At 35.8% G+C, this 17110-nt stretch overlaps 1 protein-coding gene across 2 annotated transcripts in view; it reads right to left on the bottom strand.

Moving 5' to 3' along the window:
* The window catches only part of LOC139983753 (uncharacterized), a 118221-nt gene that overhangs the window by 60146 nt on the left and 40965 nt on the right, over positions 1-17110 (bottom strand). For both annotated transcript variants that reach the window (XM_071997505.1, XM_071997504.1), the window contains one exon: positions 12131-12228. The gene's annotated coding sequence lies outside the window, so the exon portion shown is untranslated. The remainder of the gene's footprint in view (positions 1-12130; positions 12229-17110) is intronic.

Below are 17110 nucleotides of genomic sequence, written 5' to 3'. Positions count from 1 at the left end.
GTATATACACACCTCTACACACACTCACACACATACATGTTTGTATTACATTCAGACCGAGGACCCCATTGTATTTTCCATTGTTCAAATCCACGTACCCTAACCTTAACAATACCCCATACAATAGAATTCTTCCGAGGACGTGGTGATTCTTTAGAAATCACAACCGAGGACCTGGAATTCTTTTGTTCAAGTCCTTGGTCAGATAGCAAAACAAACGCACACACACACACAGACAGACAGACAGACAGACAGACAGACAGACAGACAGACAGACAACATACATAAAATGATAATACTGTACCGCACATGAGGATACAAATCCTCTACGCAAACCCCTTGCTCTATCTTCCTCTCTTCATCGTGTGCCCGGTATTTTGCTCGTCGCCATGGCAATATTTGCAACAGGAGACAACCACTTCACATTAAAATGCCACACATCCAACATCCATTTGAGGCACACCGGCATCCATGATCAACAGGTATTTATCCAAAAAATATGGGCAAGAATGTCAAAATGGTTCAATACAAGTTTTTTCCTTCTTTTTCTCAGCATACATACAAAAAAAAGACAAACTTACATCCACAAAAAAAAAATTGTTTTTTTTTTTTAAATTAAAATTTAAAGCCATAGTTCATTTCAATAACATATATATTGTGCAAGGTATTGACTTTTCTATAACCAAAATTTTTTTTTTTAATTAAAACTTAATGCCATAGTTCATTAAAATAACATATATTGTGCAAGGTATTTACTTTTCTATAACCAACATTTTTTTTTTAAATATATAGATACAAAACTAGAAAAAAATAATCATAAAACTTTGGAATATATACTGTAAATTAGCTGAGTTTATTTCATCATAGGGCCAAGATGAATCATAATAATAGTCAGGCAGTTAAATTAAAAACGCTTGAGCGAACCACGAATGTGGGGGAAGCCCGCAAGGGCTTATAGATTACAACTTACGCATCGGGTGACTTACATCTCAACATTTTATCTCAAATTTGGAATCTTTTCAATTTAGAGAAATCATTTTAGATGGGAAAACCATAGATTGCTCTTGGATGAAAAAAAACCCACCTTACTATGACCCGGTCGGGTATTGAACCCTGGAACCTCCCGATTGCTAAGCCTCATTGCTTCAAATGCACTCGCCTTTATCCACTCAGCCACAGCACCGGTATTATTGACTGGTTAGTTGTTAATTTGTGTATCCTAACATCCTATCCATATATAACACTGCACTGCTTAATGATATAGTTCAGTGAAATTTTATGTATCATATTTTTGAACCTATACACGCAAGACCAAAAAACGTATTATCAAACCTAGCTACAGGCCGAAGGTTAGAACTTTAAAACAATGCTTCTATTTTTATTTTTTATTTCCTTAAGCCAATTGGTGTTATCGAATCTGCTGTAATTTCCACTTACACTGCACAGGCGTCTCTCACATCACAATAACAATCACAACTGGGTATGGGGGGGCGGTTGGGGGGCGGCAGAATTAGCCCACCCATTAATGGCAGTACCACTCACTCAAAATGCCTTCCATTGCAAAGACTTCACAACGCCCGTAGACAATCGTACTGTTGTGAGATTTCTCTTTGAGAATTACACAGCTATAATAATAATAATAATAATAATAAAATAATAATAATGAGAATAATAATAATACAATGGACTAATACAGCGCCAAATCAGAAACAAGAAGTAGCCGCTCGAGGCGCTTAACAAAACAAGTCTATCGCAATCAAATAAAAACAAGTAAAGAAATGAGTCTCTCATAGGTAACAATTAAACGTAGAAAGTTTAGTGTGCAAAATGTAACATGGGTCTGGTAGCTGGTTCCACATATAAGAAGCAGAGTAGGCCACATATCAGGACTCGTATGTTTGTAAACATGGAATTGGGAAGAGAAAGGTAGGCATTGGCAGAGGCCCCATGGCAACGGGCAGTAGCATTGGGAGAGAGAGAGTCGTTGAGACATATATTAACGTTGTTCCACATGATGAGCACGGACAGCGAGTAGGAGCATTGTAAATTTCATTCGGTCGCTAATAGGAAGCCAGTGAAGAGCCTCTCAATGTGGGAGTTGTACGAGGATACGATATTTACGTCCGTCTGACACTGTCGATGCGGTAAGTCACATCACTAGTTTACTTATATCGGTGAACATATATTTTGCATTTTTTATTTCGACGTTTGCTCAGTCCCGGATGGTAGAATGAGGCTGGTGACTGTGGGTGTAACGGAGCTAAAGAAAAGCGGGGGGAGGGGAATTCTATTAGTGTGTAGCTTTTGCCCCCCCCCCAAAAAAAAAAAAAAAAAAAAAAAAACTTTTTTTTTTTTAAATTCATTTTTTAATTAGGTTTGGATCAAACATTGATGCAAATTACTTTCGAGCTACACATACCCTAGCTGAGCTCACGATGTGAAGTCACATGGGCATGAGGAGAGAGCGGGGGATATCGGGAATACATATATCCGTTGGCTGTGCACATAACACCCACACGGATTGATAAAAGTTTAAAAGTCACCCGACACAATTCAAACTACCCCCTCTTGTTGGAAACTTAAGCACGCAGCTTGAAAATGTGAAGATTCCTGATCCCACTGCTGAGTAAAAATTTTGTCTCCCCTTTTACTTTTTTAACACACGTCTCCGTTCATTTCTCTATTCTTCTTCGTTTTTTTTCTTCTTTAATATTAATTATTAAACTTGTGATCTAGTTTTCTATTTTCAATTCCGACAGAGGCTTAATTCTTACAAGTTCTCGATGTTTGCAAAGTCAAGCACAAGGTTAAATAATCTACATCAAAAAATCAGTCAAAAAATCAATTGATGATTCATTAAACCCCAGTTTTCATTATTTTTTGGTCATTTTTATTTTAATAAAATATTATTATTGCTAGCCAGCAGACAAGATGAGCAAATTTCTATATTATTTGCTGGTTCTTCCTTCTTTTGGGGGGGGGGGGGGGAGGGGGGTCTTCTTGTAATATAGTGACATATTTTACCAAGTACCTGTATAAGTAGCCTAAATTTTCATACTTGCTACCTTCAGACTTTAGTAGCATTTTTAAATAAAACATACTATCATTTCACACATTTAAAAAAAAATTTTAAAAATTATCCAATGTACAATGCCATCAAACAGAAAACATTGCATTTAATTTAATGCGATTTTCATTCCCCTGAAAATTTTGAAATGATAAATTTTTGTTGATGTGTAGACTTAAGTTCATGAACTATCATGACATCTAAATAACAACTTCTCAAATTAAATATCAGCAACTTTCTCTATTAAACCAAAATCAAATTAGAAAGGTAACTTTTGACCAAGAACACCCCAAAAACAGGTTAACTGTACAACCACCTTGGCACCCCCACCCCCCACCCACCACCCCCCCACAAGTTGGATAACACACAAACCATGCGTGTCTCTCATTTTACACATCATACAAAATGTAACCATTTGTACTGAGGTATGTCTGCACAGACAAGTCTCGGTCCAGTCGATCAATATTCCGGTTAAGTACTACGTGAGCACTATAAACCATTTCCAGGTAAAGTGTATTATATAATACCCACTGTTGTACATACAATCCTAAGTACCTCTAACACACAATACACCAGCAGCCTCACACAACAAATCCCTGCATCATTATCCAGTAAGGCTCACATCCTGAACTGAGTTTGGCTGTCACCCCAGTTTGACAACCTTTGACCTACTACTACCAACAGTTGTACAAAACCCGGCTAGACTAGAAGCAACAAAATAAGACACAATACCAGCTAAGAGACCATGCAGTCCAATGACAGATAATCAATCCTTACACACTGTGTGTGTGAATCAATTCTTACACTCTGTGTGTTAAACTCCTCTGGTTTTGTGTTTCCTTAAATTCTAAAAGAAATATTAGAAAACAAAAACAGAAGAAAAGTAAGAACGACATCAACAACAAACAAGAATAATGAAAGAATTTGCATTTTTTTTTTTCCTTTAATTTTTTTTTTTTCCTTTAATTTTTTTTCCCCTTTAATTTTTTTTTCTCCCCCTCATTTTTAATTTTTTTTTCTCCCCCTCATTTTTAATTTTTTTTTCTCCCCCTCATTTTTTTTTTTTTTTTTTTTTTTTTTTTTACAGCAAATTATCTTCTCATGTCTGTCCTTCTGTAGCTTTACAAGTGTCTCCCAAATAAAACACAAAGTTACTGATATTCTTCTTCTCATTCTTATTGTGCTTAACCCGTCCAAAATCCTATTGAAAAGCCCAAGTGTTTGGATAGGTTGACAGTGTATGAAAGATGTGTACCCTATAGACAGAAAGAATAGGAAGTTGGTGGGCAGGAGAGAGGGGAGGTTGGAAGAAAGACAGACCAAAAACAGAATTAGTTTGTAACCCTGTTTTGATCCCTCGACTGCTATTGTGGGCTACGACACACTCGAGCGCTCCTCAATAACCCACCTCAGAATGGTACACTGAGTTTTTCACCAACAATAGAAGGATTGGACAATTACTCTGTATATAATACCTGCAACAGGTAATAGTTTAGAGAGATTGCCTGCTTTTTGTATACACACATATATATGTATAGAGAGAGGGCCTTATGAATAAAGGAACAGCCATAAATGTCTGCATACTTTTAACACATCCTTGATGGGGTGTACCGTAGGTGCGGCGACAGGCTAGGACCGACATGAGTAACAAGGGTACTGTCAGACAATTTTAACAGCTGCACACTTGGGGTTGGGTAGTAAAAGGGGATAAGACATTTTTTTTATCTTCTTGTCATATAATTATGACATACATTTATAATTTTACCAATGACCTGTATATAAGCAGCCTAAAGTTTCATACTTGCTACCTTCAATTAGCATTTTTAAATAAAACATACTATCATTTCACACATTTAAAAAAAATCATAAAAAAATTAAATTATCCCATGTACAATGCCAACATTTTTCTTATATTTTATGACTGAGATCTTTGCAAAGAACACCTCCTCAGTCTCCCAGACAGCTTGAAAAGACAAATCTTGCTCCCCTCCCTCTATGATTCCCCCACTCCCCCACCCCCACCCCACCCCCCACCCCCAACACACTTAGTTATGCCACTGGCTGCATATGATCTCCAAACTCATGTACAAGAGTTTGCATTAACTCACTCTGGTGTCATAGAAACCTTATAAAGTCTATATTGGGACAATGGCAATGTCTCCCTCCCTCTGCAAACATCTGTGCCTGCCATTATAAGCCCACGACCACTGTCCATCCAGTCATTCTCACTTTCACTCTCATGCAAACCAAGTCTCATGCAAAGTACATAGAAACTACTCGGTTCACCGACCAATATCGCCTTCTCTCAATCATTATTAATTTTTTCTGATATTATTATCCATATCATTATTATGTTCTTTGTTCTTACCATATATATTATACATATATATGTATGTACATATGTGATAACACAATTATTGACACATGAATGGATCAGCCCAGGGAAAGATATAGCGTTCAAGTTTCGAGTGGAATCTTTTTCGAGGGCTCCGTGTTTTGCTGCAGCTCTGAAAATACTATGATTCCTGTGTACAAAAAATTGATATACATATATATATATAACATATATATGTATAACATATGTATAACATGTATAACATATATATATATATGTATAACATATATACAACCTATTTGCACTACTATGTATATATAGCAATCTGCCCATGTTGCATAATATTTTGCGATGCAACACCAGATAAATTGTTCCCTATGAGCCCTGCTTTAGTGATTGATTCATAGCATAAAAGTTACTGGATATATGCATGTTACTGTACTTAATAGTATCCTCACAGAGTGAGAGAACATTGGGGGGAGATTTATATTTGTACAACTGTAAAGAGATCGCAGGTTCCAAACATACCTGCATTTATGTGTACCGTCCTCTGAGACTCAGTGATACTACACAGTGAGATATAGAATGCAACAAAACAGTACATACCTAGCTAGCTTGTAGTAAGTGGGCATTAAGTGCCTCAATGCAACAAAAAGTACATGCCTAGGTAGCTTGTAATAACTGGGCACTAAGTCCCTCAATGCAACAAACAGTACATGTACCTAGCTAGCTTTTAGTAAGTGGGCACTAAATCCCACACTGTATATACCTAGCTAACTTGCAAGTGGGCACTAACTCCCTCAATGCAACAAACAGAATATACCTAGCTAACTTACAAGTGGGCACTAACTCCCTCCATACAACAAACAGTATATACGGAGCTAACTTGCAGTAATTGCATACTCTGGCACCTTTGTTAAATCAAGTGAACACAGACCTCCATAAGATTAAGAGCCTGTACTGCAGTATGCTCTTATTAGAGCCTTTACAATCGTAACTCACACACCTGACAATTTCTACTTGAAGATTGTCTCGTCCCAGTCCGTTACAAGTTCTGGCATATATAGGTCAGGGTCAGCATGGAACATGCATACATCACAAAGCTGTAGTATATGGAGAGCGAGAGCTATATGTATATATAATCTATATGAGTACAGTGATAGTACCGTATGAGGACCTTTGTTCGTTTCTTTTTATTTGTGTGTGTATATATATATATATATATACTCCTACTCTCCCCCCAGCCCCCCCCCCCCCAAATTGTTTCAATTTTGATGAGGTTACTGGTTACAGTTTTATGACGGTTATCAAATAATAATAAAAAAATTACCAATCCATTCAAATTTACTCACACGAGCAGAAACACGTGTACACGTATCTTGATTGCACATTAATGGTCATTATTAACAGTAATGGGTATGAAATCAAAAATAGCTCAGTAGTGGCACTTGTTAGGCCGACAAAAGAACAGATGCAGTGTCAGTTGTTGGTCAGGATGAATGGTAAAGCCATTCTGATGGTATTGAACTGACAAGGTAATTACAGTCACAGAGGGGGAGTCATAACCAGGGCAGCTATACATCCACCCGTGACCTGGATATATGTTTATATATATATATATATATATATATATATAAATATATATATATGTATATATATATATATATATATATACATATATATATAGACATGTAATACATATGTAGGTATCTAATGTCATCTGGTGTGCGGTATGTATACAGTACACACCTGCCAAGCAGGAATGTCACTGTGCGTACTGGAGTCACACACTGGTCAACAATTTTGACAAGTATGTAGCATATTTATAATATATTTATATATATATATATATTTATGTATAATTGAAATTTTAGTGAACAGTGAAAAAATGTCCAGCCTCCACCGGGATTCGAACCTGGGCCTCCCGCTTTATATGCGGACAACCTAACCACTACGCTAAGGACGCTGATTGTATGTCCAGAGGTTCTAAACCGATAAGGGAGGTCGTAATCCCACTGTAGGCGTTTGACACCTGTATCGAACAATACTAGTTCTGTTTTTGGTGACATATTTTGCCTTACTCTAGAGATCAAACATGATGCTAACCAACTCAAAATCATTTGTGAATCCTAAAGCCGGATCTTGAAAGAGATACTTTAAACAGACTGTTGTTAATGAAATGGAGGTAAACAACATAGGCAAATATATTTATATACATATACATTTTTTTGGGGGGTAAAGATGATACAGATTGAATAAATTGCCGCCCTTGAAAATTCATGCACCCTATTTAGAGTCAAAACTAAATGCAAGTGGATTTCTCCATTTGCCAGTAGAATAAAAAAAGTCACTTACATTGCTCTTGCCAGTATAAATATACAATTTAAATTGAAAAGTGATGCACATGTAGCACTTTTATTCAAGGGAAATGTTTCTGCAAAGTTTTTTTTTTTCTTCAGTCCATCTAAAACTTTTTATTTTTGGGATTAAATGCATCAAGATTATCATTTTTCCTAGAGTGCAAAATGCATGTGCTTTTCGGCTATACCATCTACCTACCTACCTCCCTATCTATCTACCTATCTACCTACCTACCTCCCTACCTATCTACCTACCACCCTACCTATCTACCTACCTACCTATCTACCTATCTATCTACCTACCTATCTACCTACCTATCTACCTTCCACCCTATCTACCTACCTACTTACCTACCTACCTACCTCCCTCCCTACCTACCTACCTATCTAGGTCTACGTACCAACCAACCTACAGTACAACTAACACACTTCACACAAGTTTCTTTGTACCGCAGGCTTCCCATTAACTGATGGCCATTAGACGATGCCAGTGACTGATCATCTGTAACGTGATTTGATATTATATTCAACAACGGCCAGTTTATGCTAATTTAACCTTAATTCAATGTGTAGTAATACTACTATGTAGCTGCATATAATATATACAGAGTAGATAAATATGGTCGATCACAGAGGAGTGTGTACTGCCTTGCACATGACTACGTACAGTGAACTTTTGAACCCTATACACACAACACTCAGTGTGTAATAATAATATTAACAACACACTGCACTAATATCTCAATTCCTATATACTTCAGGCTGCAGGAATTAACATCCACTTACGTGGATACACACACACACACTCACGCACGCACACACGGCTACCAGTATCACTCCAACAGTAGGGAAGTCCACAGATATCAAATCTTAAAGCGACAGGACCGTACTTGTACAGATTATCCTGGATCCAAAAAAAAGTCAGGCAACAATTCATTTCATCCAGTCTCTCTGTTGTATGCAAATTGGTCAAATAGCTATATACCAGTAACATGATGACCAGATTATATTAAAGCAGCATTTTGCATCCTTTTCTATGATTTTTCTCAACCTCACTGATTCCACGATGCCATAACGACATACGTAACTAGCTTATCTATTCAAATCTTACTTCAAAAATGTCGGCATTAAAGTCGAAAAATTTACAACTTTCAACTTTGTTTTGCTCCAAGATATTTTCCGTTGGTATCCAAATAAACCTCGCCCATAATATGAATATTTTAAAGCTACGAAGGTCATTGGCCAATACGTAATAATACATAATACAACACCATGCTTGATTTGTGTAGTTTGTCTATGGCAGTTGTACCAGGGAGCTGTTAGAGTCCAGCTCGCTGGTTGTACCAAGTTACCAACTCGACGTTTTGAATCTGTTTTTAGCAACGGCTTATAACTAAACCTGTAAAACTCGATGGACTTGTCAAAAAAATGGAAAACGCAGACAAAACGCAAAATGCTGCTTTACGTGCAGTTTTTAAAGTACTACAGACACCAACCCGATTTGCCCCATATTCAGTACATTTACTATGCGTGTCAGAATCCCATTCAAAATCTGTCGAAATTTTTCAAAAAGCTCTTTTCGTATGCAAGAGATCTCCAACTGCCGGCCCTGTCCGACAAATAATGCAGCTCTTGAGACACATAGTATACAAAATATGAACTACGACCCATGCACACAAATTACCGCTCAAAGTCGTTAACTTCACTTCAGTACCATTACACCGAGAAGATAAAATTCCCATATTGGAACTTGCAGAGTATTAACGTTTCATCAGAGCCATGTTAATGTAAGAGCCATACCATAACAATTCAGATTTGAATGTACAATAATGTACTTACTGTAATTATGCAATATTTAGAACTGTGCCCCCTCCTCCACCCCCCACCCCACCATCCCATCTCCCCAAATCTATTTATTAGACAGGCTTCAAGATTCAATGCTATAATGGATGAAACGGGTTTAAACTTTCCCTTCCCCATCCGTCCCCTTCTGGTTCCATTCATCATTTTCACAGACTGGTTTCAGAATCAATGTATAAACATACCATACTGCTGAAATAACCTAGGATTATCCCCCTCCCCTCCCCTCCCATCTCCCCCTCCCCCAGCCCTCTCAATCTCTTTACAGGCTGACTTGGTGGCCAGTACTCAACCTAATATACGACAAACTGCTTTATGGCATTTCTTTCACAGAAGAATTCTATGCAGGTACTATTCAATACAATCCACGGGAGTCAGACACAGACCCATTGACTGTTATTAAATCATAAATATCGCTAACTATTAACTTAATGAGACCTGTCATAATTTTGCAAAAGATCTATATACCGGCCTCTTTAAAGACCGTGCTAATTCCTGTGGCTGAAGTTCATTTCTTTGTGAACAAAATCACTAGAAATTTTTCTTTGATATAGGTCCAAACCACATCCTAATGAATATGTACATGTATGCAGGCATTTCCTAATAAATATGTATATGTACTGTAGGCATTTCCTAATGAATATGTATATGTAGGCATTTGGTCTTGTGGAGATCAAAATGTACATAGTGGAAAATTGACAGAATGAAGATATCTGGCAAACGAGGCAAGAGTCAAGTGTTCCTTTATCACATGTATGTGGTTAGAATATGTGGGGGTGGGGAGGGGATTTCTCATTCTAAGTGAGAAAAAAAAAAGCATATTCATGACAAACAAACAAAAAATGTTCCAAATATATAAAACTATACATGTTTGGTTAGTGTGTTGAAAATGCGGGGGTGGGTAGTGGGGGAGTTCCTATCTATATTTCTTCTTTCTTTTTCTTTCTAATCTACAAATCATTTATCCATTTTGGAAAATAATTTTCTAATAAGCAAATTGTATATTAGAGAAATTCTAAGTCAAAAAAGAAAAAAAAAACATTCACAAAAAAAAAAAACTTTTGGGTCCAAGATTCAAACCTGACTGGAAGTACTCCATAATATACTTCATTTAGTAGTAATAATAATAATAATATTTGCTTCTTATATAGTGCTTTATACCAGCGATAGGTCTCAAAACGCTTTACAGACGTTATTTTACCCCTGGTCAATGATAACCTGTCCCAGAGACAATCCCTCCAGTCGGCAGCAGTTATATACTGCGCCCATTGACAAGTTACCTCAAAGGTACCCATTTAAACAAAGTTTTTTTTCTTTTTTCTTTAACAAATGATGAAAGGGTAGACAGTATTTTTGTTGCAGAAAGGGTTGTTTCTGAAAACCCAAAAATGTAGTAAATAAACATGAGTCTCACAATGTCATAATTATATGTATATACATTTATATGTAAATGTACTGGGAAGTTGACCTGAAGTTGACCACCAAATCAGTTCCTATCAGATACTATGTACAGTACAGAGTGTGGAGAAGAACATCATGTATCAGTTGTAATGTGACGTTATTTTTGTTTATCTCTGGATGAGATCAAAAGCTAACATTTCACTCTGAAAGAGAAAGAAGCTGATCAAACCACAAATTGTTTATCATAAATCTACAATTTCAGGGTTCTCCCCTTTTTTTTTCTTTAATAATCTTTTGCTTTTATTGGCCCTATTTTTCTTTTTTATTCTTTCTGGAAAGCTTTTGTGATGATATGGGGTAAGAGTGTGTGAAAGGGGGTTATCTGTTCATTGAACCACAAAGACAATATTTTAGGTTCGAGAATGTTGGCAGAGTTGTACTACAAGCCAGACATATTTGAAGTTATAGGTAAACAGTTGATACAATAGCTTGTACAGTGAATTAAGAAATCCAAATGAATGGTTTTAAAATACAGTTCTCAGAAATTGACAATATTCAGTTTCTTGTGGTAAGTTTTTGAGATGATAAAGATGAAAGTGTGTGTGTGTGTGTGTTGGGGGGGGGGTATCTGTTTATTGAACCATAGACAGTAATTTAAGTTTGATTATGTTTGGAGAATACAAGACAACTTTTAAAATAATATAGAAACAGTTTATACAATAACTTTTATGTACAGTGAATTAAGAAATCAAAATGAATGGTTTTATTTCCAGAGTTACAAAACATGAGTTAGCAAGTCCAGATAAGTCCAGCTAAAAGTACAGACCATTTCTAAAGATTGTCTGAAACGGCTGGAATATCTGAGGTATCCGGTCGGACGAACAGAAACACTCCTTTGCCGTTTCTCGACAAACGGACGACGAACGTCGTCCGTTTTTCCAACGTCATATTTCGGGCCTCTTGGAAGAGCCTGAAGAAATATGTCAGTTCGTTCTACGATTATTTTACGAGACCTACAGAAATCTACGATAGATCGGGCACTGTCTTGCCATCCCCTTTATTGGGCTGCGCGTTGTACAAATAATACACAAGTTAAGATAGACTCACCCCTCTAAAACCGCAGTTGTTGGTCCCGTGGCACTGCCCCCCTAAGTCACAAGCTTGGATTACTTCTTGAGAGTCGCCGTTCTCGCCCTTTCCTTTATCTGATGGCAGAAGAGAAAAAGAAGAGTAAATTTCAAATAAATTCACCAACTTATGAGCATCGCAACAGAGGTGCTAGCTCACAACACCAGATGAGCCCTAACAAATCCCTTGCTTTTTCTAAAACAAACTCTCGCAAAGAAGACGGATTCGAAACTTAAAGAAAAATTCTCCGATCTGAGTTCCTCAAAGGAATAATATACAGAGGAGACTGAATTGTCACGCATACTCTCGCCGTAATGCCATCACCTCGTCTGCATAGACCGACGTGTAGCCCATCACACATCACTAAACAACATAGCTCGATTTTGCGGACTTTTGACCTCTGTTGACCCTGGATGAACTTTGACCCCAACAGAAAACGATTTCAGGTTCTACCACTCACTAAGGCAGGATCCACAAACTAAGTATGAAGTTTAACTTATAATGGAGTTATCACTATTCACAAGGTTTCCAGACTATGACCTCTATTGACAGCAAATGACCTTTGACCTCTTAAAACTACATACTTAAAAGAACTAAATTTACTATGGTGGGCGTAACATGCTACGTATGAGGTTCACCCAGGTTTTAAGGTGGGCATCATCACACAGTGAAGTCCCTTGGCAGTAAACGTTAAGACTCCACGTCGCTCGTAGAACTGTAGGCTATGTGAACTGGCTTTGAGAAGCGTTAGCATTATCTCTGTCAGTACATGTTACAATGTGTCCACTGCCATATATATGCCTTCATCACACAACAGCCGCAAAAATTGTCGCCGGCATTTTACGCGTTAAAGGGGAGATAAAAGTCAAGAAACCCGGGAGAATCTGCAGGGTTTGAGGTTTCCTCGCACAAATGATCTTCTTTGTATACTAGTGTATGATACTATTATCTATACATACACATAAATTATTGGGAAAATATCGATTGTTTTATCGATAATGGAAAATGGTATACTGGTATGATTTTGTACATTATTATATATAAAGTGTAGAGTCAGTATGTACGGGTATGGCCAAAAAATTTTAATCCATCGGTATCATCATAGAAGGCAATGCAGGGTATATACGAGTAATTCGGTTCCAACACCGGTCTACCTGTAACATGGTGTTAATACTGTCTTAATTAATTACAATTAATTACAATTAGTGACATTTTTAAAAATGAATTATAAATTATTTGTCAAGGACAAAGGGTGCTGAAGGACAACCAAAGGTGTAATTCTCTTATTAATATCAGCTGACAAGAACATGTTTCGGTTGTGTTATTAGAATTCATAAAACACAACTGATTAACATTAACATATATATCCCTGCACTGTGGAGAGGAGGTCCAGAACACCAATATAGCCTTAAAGGAGCCTTCCCACAATTTATTTCAACGGCATTTATATCTTGAAAATCGAAATCAGCTACCGAAAAAGTTTACCTGCATTTCCAATTTTTCCTTTTTTCTTGGATTTATTATATATTGATCAAGACTCAAAATTCTGCCAAAAAGTGATCGTTTTTAAAGTGAATTCAGATCTTTTATTCATGCAGAAAGACAAAACTCATTATTATTATTATTAACGTTCGCAGTATACAAATATGTTGTGGCACTGAAAGGTTAATTGCCATTACAATAAATCTTTTCATATTTTTTTTCAGAAAAATGAATACTTTCATTGAGATGCCATTCATATAAACAAATTTCAATATTGGTATATCACAAGAAATTCTTGACAACAAACAAAAACAACTGATAATTAAAAATGGGGAAAAAATGAAAAATACTGTCAATTTTGTATCCTTAATGCTATCATAAGTAGTGCATAATAGATAAAATAATAAAACTATATTTATAAAGCACATTATCCATCTATACAATATTCACATAAACATTTGTAACATTTATCCCCAAAAAATTACAATTTAAAATTTTTTTTTTTTTTTTTTTACAAAATTACATAATTCAAATTACATTTGACGATGCCTTGACTATATTTGTTATACATTTTGTATAACGCTAATACCCAGATCTTTCATACAGTACATATATATCTCAACCAACATGAAACCCTCGTCTCTTCTACGCCGAGCTTGGCCGTTAACCTCCGTTGATATATAAGCTACTACTACTCCATGTCACAAACTCTTAAGCATACACTAACACCTCGCGAATATAACACCGAGTTTTTCCCTCGGCCCCAGGGATCTGAGAACTAGAAGCGATATTAAAAATTAGCCCTTAGACTTGGCTGCCGTAGCAGCGCTTAACATTTCCAGCGACGACTTATTATTATTATTATTAACCAACCAGCCAAAGTGCTGTTTCGTACGTTACGCCGATGTTGCTCTGCCTACGTGGTTTTTCATCGTCGTTGTCGTCTTCGTTTTTTTCTTTTTCTTTCTTTTTTTTTTCTTTCGAGAAAGTCTCGAGCTTACCTTGCCGTGCGAGAGCCCTTATTGATTGGCAGTAATTTGCGGAGGGAAAATTGCTCAAAAACTTGCGTGCGGTGATGTTGATCGGGTAGAGAGATTCGCTCAGATGCGGATGGTGAGGTCATATTTAGCAAACAGAGACAGAGACGCTTAAAAGGGCTCGCAGCCAAAAACCAGAAGTGAACAAGCTGAGAATTTCCGGAATAAAATTGAATTTATCAACCAAATCGTCGGATGAAAAACGGCCTCCAAGTTTTTCTGGAGTGATAACTTTATGCTTTTCTCTTTGAGATTTTTTTCATCTTTTTCTTCTTCTTTATCCCCCCCGATTCTCTCGCTCAACTTGACTTTCACTTGAATACATATTTTTTTGTCAGTCTGAATTTTCGCAGTCAACTAGTAGTAGCTTCTATCATTAGCAACAGGTACAGTACAGTATACATATAGATATATAGATATGTGTGAATATATATATATGTGTGAATATATATCTATATATAGATATGTTGGTGTATATTTGTATTTATATATCTATGTGTATATAATATATATACATATATACATTTATATCTATATATATCTATATATATATATATATATATACATATATATATTGTATATATAGATATATAGATAAGTATAGTTGTATATATATATATATATATATATATATATATATATATATATATATATATATATATATATATATATGTATATATATATATATATATATATGTATATATATATATATATATATATATATTTATTTATATATATATATATATTATATAATATATATATATATATTATATAATATATATACATATAATATACACATACACGATGTCTGAAAGTAACAGGCTGCAATATTTGTTGACAATGTGCCAGCTTTCATTATGGATATACCTGCTCTTTTATTATTAAAGAATTTGAAATTTTTTCAGCAAACAAAGATATCACCAAAAACTATGAAAAACAAAACTGTACAACTTAGTATCAAGCTGTTCAATGCAAGGCCAATGATGGAAATACTTTTTGAAGTTATTGTTTTCTATTAAAATTTTATAAAAAATAATTCTTTGAAAAGCAATTTTGGGGAAAATTCCTTCCGCAGCTTGCGAAAAAATTTTCTTTTCTCTCTTCCTCCTTTTTTTTTTTTTTTGTCCTTATAATTTTTTTTTTGTAATGGAGGAAAAACTTTATATTAATGCAAAAATGGATGTGATCAAAACAGATAATATTGCTTAGAACATGAAATTCTACAAGTTATGTAAAAATTGACTTTCATGGTAAGCGTAGCGTTTTGTAATCTTTTTAATATATTATCGACTGTTTGACTAGGACATGTTATTATCATTACCAAAGGCTCTTCATTCAGCAATTAGAAAGGTCTCTGTACTTCTTCCGAAAGGGATGGTTACCGACGGCCGAGAAATGTGAAAATTTTGACTGTATTGCTTTAGAACACAGGGCTCGACATGTTGGGTGGTGGAATGATGGAGGGGCCTAGTTTGACCTGTGGTGACCGGTCACCAATGGGAGGGGCAGTGGCAAAGGTCACCAGGTCACTCTAGACACCATAGAGCGACGGTGCAGGAGTTATGAGTAGACAGGTGAGTGAGGAAGAGAAGTAAATCAGTTTGACAAGAGCGTGTTCATATTTTCAAATATATATTTATATATATTTTCAAATATTTACAAACCAACTGTAGCCCCCCAACCCCCCCCCACCCCTGGCCCCTCATTCTAGATTTAAAAAGAGATTCATATGTAGGGTTAAAATTAAGAAAACTGTGGTTTATTGTAATTAGCAACCAATTAAATGCTTTGTCTCATTTTGTGTCCATCAAGTTAAATGTGATTTGTGTTTCATTTGTCAAAATCAAAGAAATAAATTTTCTATTTTTACTTCCAAATCAAACTTATGGTAGCAGAATATTTCTCTTTAAACGGTCACTTAAGGCACACACAAAAATGACAATCACTGTTGTATGTTAGTCCAGGATGCTATTTATATCTAGGATGCTATATAGGATACTATATATCAGTCCTGAACCCTTTGGAGGAATGACTCTTCAAACATCCAATAAGGCTTAACAATGAAAGTGGCTGGAACACCTAGTCTAACACACCATTAGGTTAGTTGCTCATGTATCTAACACTAGCCTAACATGTTCAGAAAAACCTACACATGTAGCCCTCTCAATTAATAAGTTGCCAATGTATCAAAAATTCATTAAAGACAATCATTGTTGACACAAGTCATCCAATGAGTATGTAGGTATCAAAAGAGTTAATTATCATTATAAATCATAATTATAAATAACAAGTAGAAACAAATAATTATTAATATTTATAGTTATTTATCAGAACTGACAACAAAAATTATCGACTAATATAAAAAAAAATTCCACCTGCACTGTGGAGTCCACGACCTATTTAAATCATCTAGTTTATCCTTAAAGGAGCTTTCCAGACA

This window comes from Apostichopus japonicus, chromosome 16, assembly GCF_037975245.1.
Source record: "Apostichopus japonicus isolate 1M-3 chromosome 16, ASM3797524v1, whole genome shotgun sequence".
Lineage (NCBI taxonomy): Eukaryota > Metazoa > Echinodermata > Holothuroidea > Aspidochirotida > Stichopodidae > Apostichopus > Apostichopus japonicus.
The sequence above is the reverse complement of the archived record's forward strand: the minus strand, read 5'-3'. Positions and strand labels throughout refer to the sequence as shown.